Source organism: Zonotrichia albicollis, chromosome 8 (assembly GCF_047830755.1).
Source record: "Zonotrichia albicollis isolate bZonAlb1 chromosome 8, bZonAlb1.hap1, whole genome shotgun sequence".
Lineage (NCBI taxonomy): Eukaryota > Metazoa > Chordata > Aves > Passeriformes > Passerellidae > Zonotrichia > Zonotrichia albicollis.
The window spans coordinates 15283539-15291795 of record NC_133826.1 but is presented as its reverse complement, the minus strand read 5'-3'; positions in this window follow the sequence as shown (position 1 = coordinate 15291795).

Here is an 8257-nt window from a genome sequence, read left to right as displayed (position 1 = left end):
CAGGCTGGAAAAATATAGATATTGCTATGAGAGGCGTCTGCCCGGGTCCTTCCTCCAGCTCCCGCTTCCCGGGAGGGGAGCTGCAGAGCTCGGTCCCCGCCGCTGAGCCGCACACGCAGGGCGCCGCCGCCGCTCGATGCTGCAATCGCCGGGCAAGTTTGGCAATGTGGCTTCACTTTGTGCCGCTTCCCCCCCGCTCCCCCACCTCCGCCCCCTCTCCGGGCTGCGGCGGCTCCCGAGCCTCCCGCGGCGCGGAGTCGGCCGGCCGCGGCCCGCTGGAGCGCCTCAGCGGAGCGGGCGGGAGCGGCGAGTTTGAGCGGGGCCGGGCGCGGAGCTGCTGCCGGGATCCTGCGGCGGCGGCGGCGCTGGCGGGGCGCGGGGGGCGGCCCTTGTGCCCGTCTAAGCGTGAGGCTGCAAGTGCGTGTGTGCCCGCACGGTGCGCGTGTGCCCGCTGCCCTCACACATGTGTTACTGACAGAGCAGAATCCCAACTACACTCCGGCTCGGCGCCCTCGTCAGCCCGCCGCAGCCAATCCGCCCCCGGCTTGTTCAGGCGGAATAATAAAACCTGCCAATCCCCGGGAAGACAAAGGAATGAGTGAGAGGGGAGGAAAAAAAAAAAAAAAAAAAAAAAAAAGAGGGAGGAAGGGAGGGGGCGAGGAGGAGGAGGAGGGGAATGGAGAGGAAGGAGGGAGTCAGGTGGGCAGCGCCGGCCGCCCGGACGCTGAGGGGAGGCGCGCGGTCGTGAGGGCACCGTCCGTCCCGCCTGGCCCCGCCCGCCTGCTCCCGGCCACCAGTTGAGAAACTTGGCGGCGAGGGGTCATCCCGCTGTCCCCGAGGGCAGGCCCGCTCCGCCCGGGGAGCGATGTCCGTCGGAGCCCTCCCCGGCCGCTGGGCGCTTCCCCCGCCACCGCGGCCCTGCCGTGCTGGGGGAGGCGCTGAGGGGAGGCGCGGCCGCAGCAGCCGCTGCTTGCCGCCTTCGTGGCGCCCCCCGCTGCCGCGTCCGGCCCCGGTGCTCGCACCCCGTCCCGGGATCCCGCGCTGGGGCGGGGAGAGGCGGCGGCGGGCCGTGCCCGGCTCGCCCTGCGAGCGCAGGGGCCGTGTCCAGCCGCCGCTGCCACACGTTCCCCGCGGGAGCTGCGCTGCGGGACTCAGGCGGGCACGGCCCGCGGTGGCCGCCCCAGTGGAGGTTTCTGTGGGTTAAGCAGCCGCAGTTGGCGGCACCACTCCTCAGCAGAGCAGGCAGCTGCATTTCTGAGAGAGAAGCCCGGGGATGACGGCAAATCGGAAGAAGTAATGTTCAGTGGGAACGCTTAAAACTATGAAAACCCCCCTACGTATTAACTGCACGCCTGCGAGGCCTAAGTGCAGCACACAGGATAAGCACAGCCGCGAATCGCTGGAACACACCCACCCCGGAATAACAAAGTGCTCCTGGATGCGGTGCTGTCCGCGACGCAGCTCCGCGCCCGGCGGTGCCCGGCACAGAGGACACACGGCCCCTGTCACCCCGCGCTGGCGGCGGAGCCCCCTCAGCGGCACTGCCGGGATCTGCTAAAGGACAGAAAAACTTGGGAGCAGGAGTTTCTCGATTCCAGAGCGCTGACGTAAGCGCAGCCAATGCAGCGCCCGCCGGACGGCAGCAGCGCTCGGGCCCCGCTCGACGTGAGCCGCGGGCAGGGCAGGGCAGGGCGGCCCCGCCGCCCGCGGGTGCGTTCGCTGCCCTGTCAAGTACATGGTGGTGGCAGCGTGACCGAGCTGCGAGCTCCGTGCGCCCCCCCAGCATCAGAAACAACAAAATGTTTTAAACCTGCCCCTGCCGGCGGCTCACGCAGACGCGGTGCCCGCACAGGTTCACGGAACTCTCCCGGGAGCGCTTCCTAAGGAGCGAGCGCCCCGGCGCAGGAATGCTGCCCGCCCGGGGACAGCCTAGCGCTGAGCCCGGCCCCGCAGTCGCAGCCCAGGTGTGCTTTATCCACATCGCCACCTGTGGGTCTGCCGCAGCCCTGCAGCCCCGGCCTGGGCTGGGCACGGAGCCGTGTGCTCAGCGATCATTTAGAATTGAAAGGAAAATCGTCTACCTGGGAGAAATGTAAATGGGAAAGCGTAGGGTAGCGAAGATACATTTTGCTTCTAAATATATAGAAAATAAAATATCGACATTTGAGTGGCACCATAGGTATGATTTAAACACGGGAGAAAATTATATTTCTATGTTCCTCCATAGACTGGGATATGTTCAGAGTCTGCTTAAAGCAGACTTGGGATTCATTCAGACTTGGGAATTCATGGAAAGCTTCCACAGGGAAAGGGGAGAGGATCGGTGCTGTGGTTAATTTTTTTTAGCATAGGTCTAGAAATATATCATCTGGATGTAATCTCCATGTACATATTACATTTAAACATACTCAGCAGTTTTAGATTTGTTATGTAGGATCTGGTACAATTTAAAATATATAAAGCAACAAGGCATGCTACAGATAATCAACAATCACTGATATTTTAGCTCTCTGACAGTTAAGAGCACAAGAACAGAGCAAATGCCAAGCTCAAATAAAATCTACATTGTCTAATTATCTAAGCCTGTAATGGCTGGAAGCTACCAAATTCAGACTCTGGGAGAGCCATTAGGACCTCTCCTTATTGGAAAAGATATTCTACCAAGAAACTCTGCCATAGGCACTAAAATGTTTACTAGTCTTAAAAATGAGGGTGATACAAAAAACAGGAATTACCTTCTCAAGGAGCAGTTTTAAATGGCTTAATGATGTTTTCCAAATTGCATTACAATGTTCATATCTTTTTCTGAAATCTGATCATCACTAATTTTTGTGATTAATTTTAACAGAGGAAACCTTAACTGAGAGCATTTTGCAGAGCAATATTTTTCTAATTTTTCTTTTGTGCAGCATCTGCTGTTGCTGTGCTGTCATCTTCGTTATGTTTTTCATTGTCTATGTGCCATAATGTAATTAGTTAGTTCAACATCATCTGTGCTATTAGATGAGATGTTTCTATGGTAAGTTAACATAGTTCTGTGTAATTGGTAGATTTCAGCAGTAGGCATGAATGTATCCATCAACTTTAGGTCGATTTGAGTCCACAAGATTTAAATTCACTTGGCATACGTTATCCTAGAAGACTGTTAATTTTGGCTGAATGGATAAAAAACACAATGCAGAAGAAAATCTGGCTGCTTATATTGCGGTGCTCTTGGAGTCAGGGAAGGGAAAGCATAAAATTGCTGGCTTAGTAGTTGCAATCTGAATGTCTGGAAAATGTTACAGCCTGGGATCCAAATAATTCTTAAAGTGAGATGTGCCCCTAGGATACCAGGCAGTCCAGAATTCATCACTTGTCTCTCCATTCAGAGGAGGAGTCTTGGTTCTCTCCCTAAATACTGCATCCCTATGGGAGCTCTGGGTTCTCTCCCTGAATAGTGCATACCTCAGGGACTTCCTTTTCCTTTTCACATTAAGGAGAAGTGTTGAGGCTGCTGCTTTGACATCTTCCATGTGGCACTTTCCTGATCCACGTGTCTTGCAAGCTACACCTTTTGAACAAACAAACTTCTAAAACAAACCCTCTGACCCCAGTCTGTCCAGAAACAGTGATAAAAAATCAACAGCCATTCCTTACTTAAAAGTAATGCATCCTTTTACTCACATAGGATCTTCTGGTTCAGGCCTCAATCAATTTAAAAATGTGACTGGATAAAGTATTTAAGTATTTGGATATTCAGTGAGATGGCAGAGTCACATCCTGGCAGAAGCTGGGAGGAATCCTGGATGCCTTCACTCTTAGCATTCTTTTCGAAGCAGTAGACAATTCTGTTTGCCCAAAAGAGTAAGATCAGTTACGTTTAGAAATATGTGTATAGATTTTGACTTGCTTATAAATATATGAGTAACTTTATTTACAGGAACCCAGAACCATGGGAGGTAATTAGTAAGCACAGTTTGCTTAGGTAAGGGCTTGCAAGACCTTTTATCATCACTGTATCTATAACTTAGGACAGGAGCCAAATAATCTAAATGTCAGTAATTACAGATATATATTAATATTAACAATAAAGTCCACTTTTGGAAGAGCTAAGGCTGTGTTTGTAATGACGTCATGTGGCTGAAATGACTTCACCAATTTGTCCTGTGCACATTTCTGTCTGGAGAAATTGATACATTGCCACAAGCCAGCAGCAGAAGCAAGTTCTGCAAGTGGGTCCTGTGACTTGAAAGATATCAGACTTTGACATAACATATAATTTTTGTTTAAAATTAAAACTCTTGAAAGGCCTCTAGAATATGTGTGTGTAATAACAAGTTCACTCACTACATTAAAAAAAATTGGAAATACTATGTGAATTTTGAAAGAGGGCTTTACATTCCACAGTCTATAGGAATTTTTATGGCAAATCAGTTAACACTGATTTGCTACTCTTAAACATATACTGACAATTGATTTTTGTGGTGACATATCTAGTGATATTTTGTCTCAAATATGAATATTTTTATGATTCATATGTCTCCATCTTTAACAGGGAAAAAAGTCCTTTGATAAATACCTAATATAAACTCATACAGAACTTACCCTTTGGGGTAAAAAAGTGTTTTCTTCACAGATACTTTTATAGGACTGGCATTAATATGTTGCCTCTCTTCACTAGTCACTGTAACATATGAAAGGGTGGGAAAGCACAATTTGGTCTGTTTGGAAGGCCCAAATTGTAGGTAAAGTCACCAAGCTAATTTAAATTCACAGTACAAAAAAGATCAACTAGAAAGGAATTACAAAAATAAAAATCTGACTCAATCAGCTGACCAAAATGCACTTACCTAATGCAGAGGTACATATTTATAACATTGTCATTTATGCAATGTGTTGCAATGAAAAATGAAAACTTAACTCTAGCATGTATTATCTAATTAATTACCCAAGTAACTATAAATATGCAGGAAAAATAGTATATTATCCTTGAATGAATAAATAGCACGTTTAATATTTTTTCATGGTGTTGTCCACACAAAATACCTTTATAATTGCATTGGAATTATTTTCAAAGATGTGTGTCCAGTAGCAAATCCTGTGTAATTAGAATATCTGTCTGAGTGTATCCAAGAAATTAATTATTTACATGTAGCTCATTGCAGTGGAGGAGTATGTCTGATATCTTTATGAAGTTCCCATGATCTCTGAACAATGCTGTAATGCACAGAAAGGTCCATGACTGATGTTTTCTGCCTATTTTGCTCCTATCCACAGAGATGTCTGTCTTGGGCTGCAGTAAACCAATGGAGGAACATTTGCTCGAGCTGTTTTCTCTGTAGGTCTTCAGGGGACATTCTCAACCTGGAACTTCCCAGGCTCTTGTTGTATGATACATCATTAATGGGTAGGCACAGGTTTAGCTAATCCATCTAGGTGTTTGTGGTGACAGTTTCTGGTGGAAATTTGACACTGGGGCATTTTTTCAAAAAGCTGAGAGAAAGCAAGGTACAGGCCGAGCACTGAAACACACACAACACAGCGATCCCCTGTTGAAGTTGTCTTTTCAATTTAAGGGCTACCAGCCATGGCATGAGAAAATGGAGGGTTACAAAAACGAAGAGGAAGAGCAGCCTGGTGACTTCTGTCTGGCAGAAATGCCTCTATCATATTTGATTTGAAATTTACATAGATGCCAGCAGTTATGACACAACTGTCACTTTAAGTTCACTTAACTGGACATGAAACAATAATGACAAACAATCAGAATGACAGTTCTCCTTCTATTCTGCAGTGAGGTTCTTGGTATCTCAATTCTGCAACATTTCTTCTGTTCTCTCCACCAGACAAATATATTTTTGTTGTTATGATTTCTCTGGCTCAGTGCAGCATTGCTAAAAGCAAGAGGAAGGGTTTCAAAGCTTTCTATTTCATTTTTCAGCCATACTCTTATCAAAGAAAGAGTTTCTTAGTAACAGTTTTTAAAATTAACTCTTTAATAGCTACCTTCCTGATGTAATAAATTATTTTAAAATATATTGTGTAACAATATTACATTATTTTTAATATAAAATATAGCTTTCTACTCTTAGGTTATTTTTCATAACTGGAGGGACTACTATACTCCATGACCATAACTCTTTTTATCATTCTAGTATGATTCAGTAGCTTTTTCTGTCTTATAAACAATCTTACAATTAAGAGCTAATGTTAATGGAATAGATTGTTGTCATAGGATAATGGTTTCCTGCTGCTAGATAAATGCTGTGGCAATGCTAGGACATTTATTGAAAGTAATAGTGAAGACAAAGCTAAGAGATTTATTTTTAAAGCAGGTGCCACAGATCCAGTGACACCATTCTGTTAAAATGGTTTTATTTCTATTTCACTAAGAGACTGATGAAGATAGAAGCATTTTGCCTGATGTATGCAAGTGCAGCAAAGTGACAGTGGCTCATTTCACTGTAACTGAGTAAGCTGCATTGCACTTGGCTTGGGAAGAGATTTATTGTGTGGCTCATCCAATCAGAAAACAGTTTATCCATTAACTATGGCTTTCAAATATGCTGTATTTCCATGAACAAGATGGGGCTTGATGCTTTCTTCCACAGAAAGAGTTATGCAGGGTTCACAGGAAAGGAGGAGTGGGGCCCTTCGGTGCTTGTTGCACCAGTCATTGCAGAAGCCTGCCCTTTCCCCCATGCCACAGGGATGGCAGGCTGGGGACAGTGAACCTGTCTGTGGTGTGTTCCCCTCCTCCTACATCAATGGTTCCTTGTCCCCCTTCTGCATTGGAGGGTGTTGTCTCAGTGTTAGCAAATCAGAAATGGCAGGATTGTTCTTACCAGCGCTGCTGTGCAGAGGGTGGATGGGAAAGTTTTTGTGTAGTCTAGTGTCTCCTTTGTCCTTGCATTCACAGGATCTCTAGAGGTTTTGGAAAATTTGCCTGCTTCTTTCTCCATGACTTTCAAAATTACTCACCCCTGAATTCTCCAACAGAGAACTGTGAAAAGCAGCACTTGTAGAGCTTCATAGGCCCTCTATCTGCTCTTGTGGAATTGTAATAAAACACCTTGATTTCCCCAAATATACAGCTCCTACAAAACTGGAGTCAGTTGTCAGGAAGTACATGGAATCCATTCAATTCAATGAGCTTTCTCTGGACAGATATGCCCTAATTGCCTGACTTAGGCTTCAACAAATCCTTTGTCTTTTCTTTTGAACTGTGGAGCAGCTATTCCAAGTGGCAGTGCTGTAGCTATGACAGCTTGAGGATATTCCACAAATAATAAAAAACATGATCCCTTCCTACAAACTCTGATCATTCTGAAGCATCTTTAAAGTTGTGTTGTAAAACAGTATAATGACTTTATATAATCATAAAGTCCCTGCTAGGGTTTCCTTAAGAAACAAACTAATTTTATGATTAAGGCCCAAGGACCTTGACATCAAACCAGCAATTCACTGCTGAGAGGACTTACTACTGTCTGTAGCTGCTCAAAGCACAGTTCTGAATTAACTTCTAAGACCAGAGCTTGAAGGCAGTAAACAACTTTAACCTTTTCTTGACCCCAGACACATCTCACAAACAGGAGTTCAGTAAATATAAAAATTTCACTTTAACCCATGTGCAGATATTCTGAGAACTACTTCATTCTTAAATTTCTGAGTTTTAAGAAAATGTTTATACTAACAAGTGGGCAAGTGTTACAGTACCTGTTCCAAAGGGCCATCAGGTAAGGTTCATAGAGAAGAACAGAAATAGGAGAGACCTGCAATCGTGACAGAATTGACCCAACACACCTCACACCCTCGCAGCTGTTGGGTCATCACACAGTGCAGAGCTCCAGCAAATACATATCCTTCCATAGCCCCTGATCTTCTGCTTGTGACTTCTGGTATCAATCTCCTATCTGAAGTTTAGGACTCACAGGAATGATCTCGGAGATGGAGAATTTCCACATTCTTAAATCACTGGAGTCATTTACCTAAGTACCTTTAAGGATGTGAGTGTAAGCATTGCAAAGTTTTATGATTTTATTAAAATATTTGATGTACTGTTTAAAGTTCCAACTCCAGAATCATGATCTAAATAGGAATCTGCTTTCAACTCTTTTAGTAGCAATTTTGAGTCTTCCTGGTTAGGCAAAACATAAGTTCCTAAAGATCAACCAGAGACAAATGAAAATAATTTGTTCCCATTTAGTATTTCATTTAAAAAAATATTCTCCATTTGATCTTATCAATAGTGAGGAGCCATGGCTTCTGGATTTTT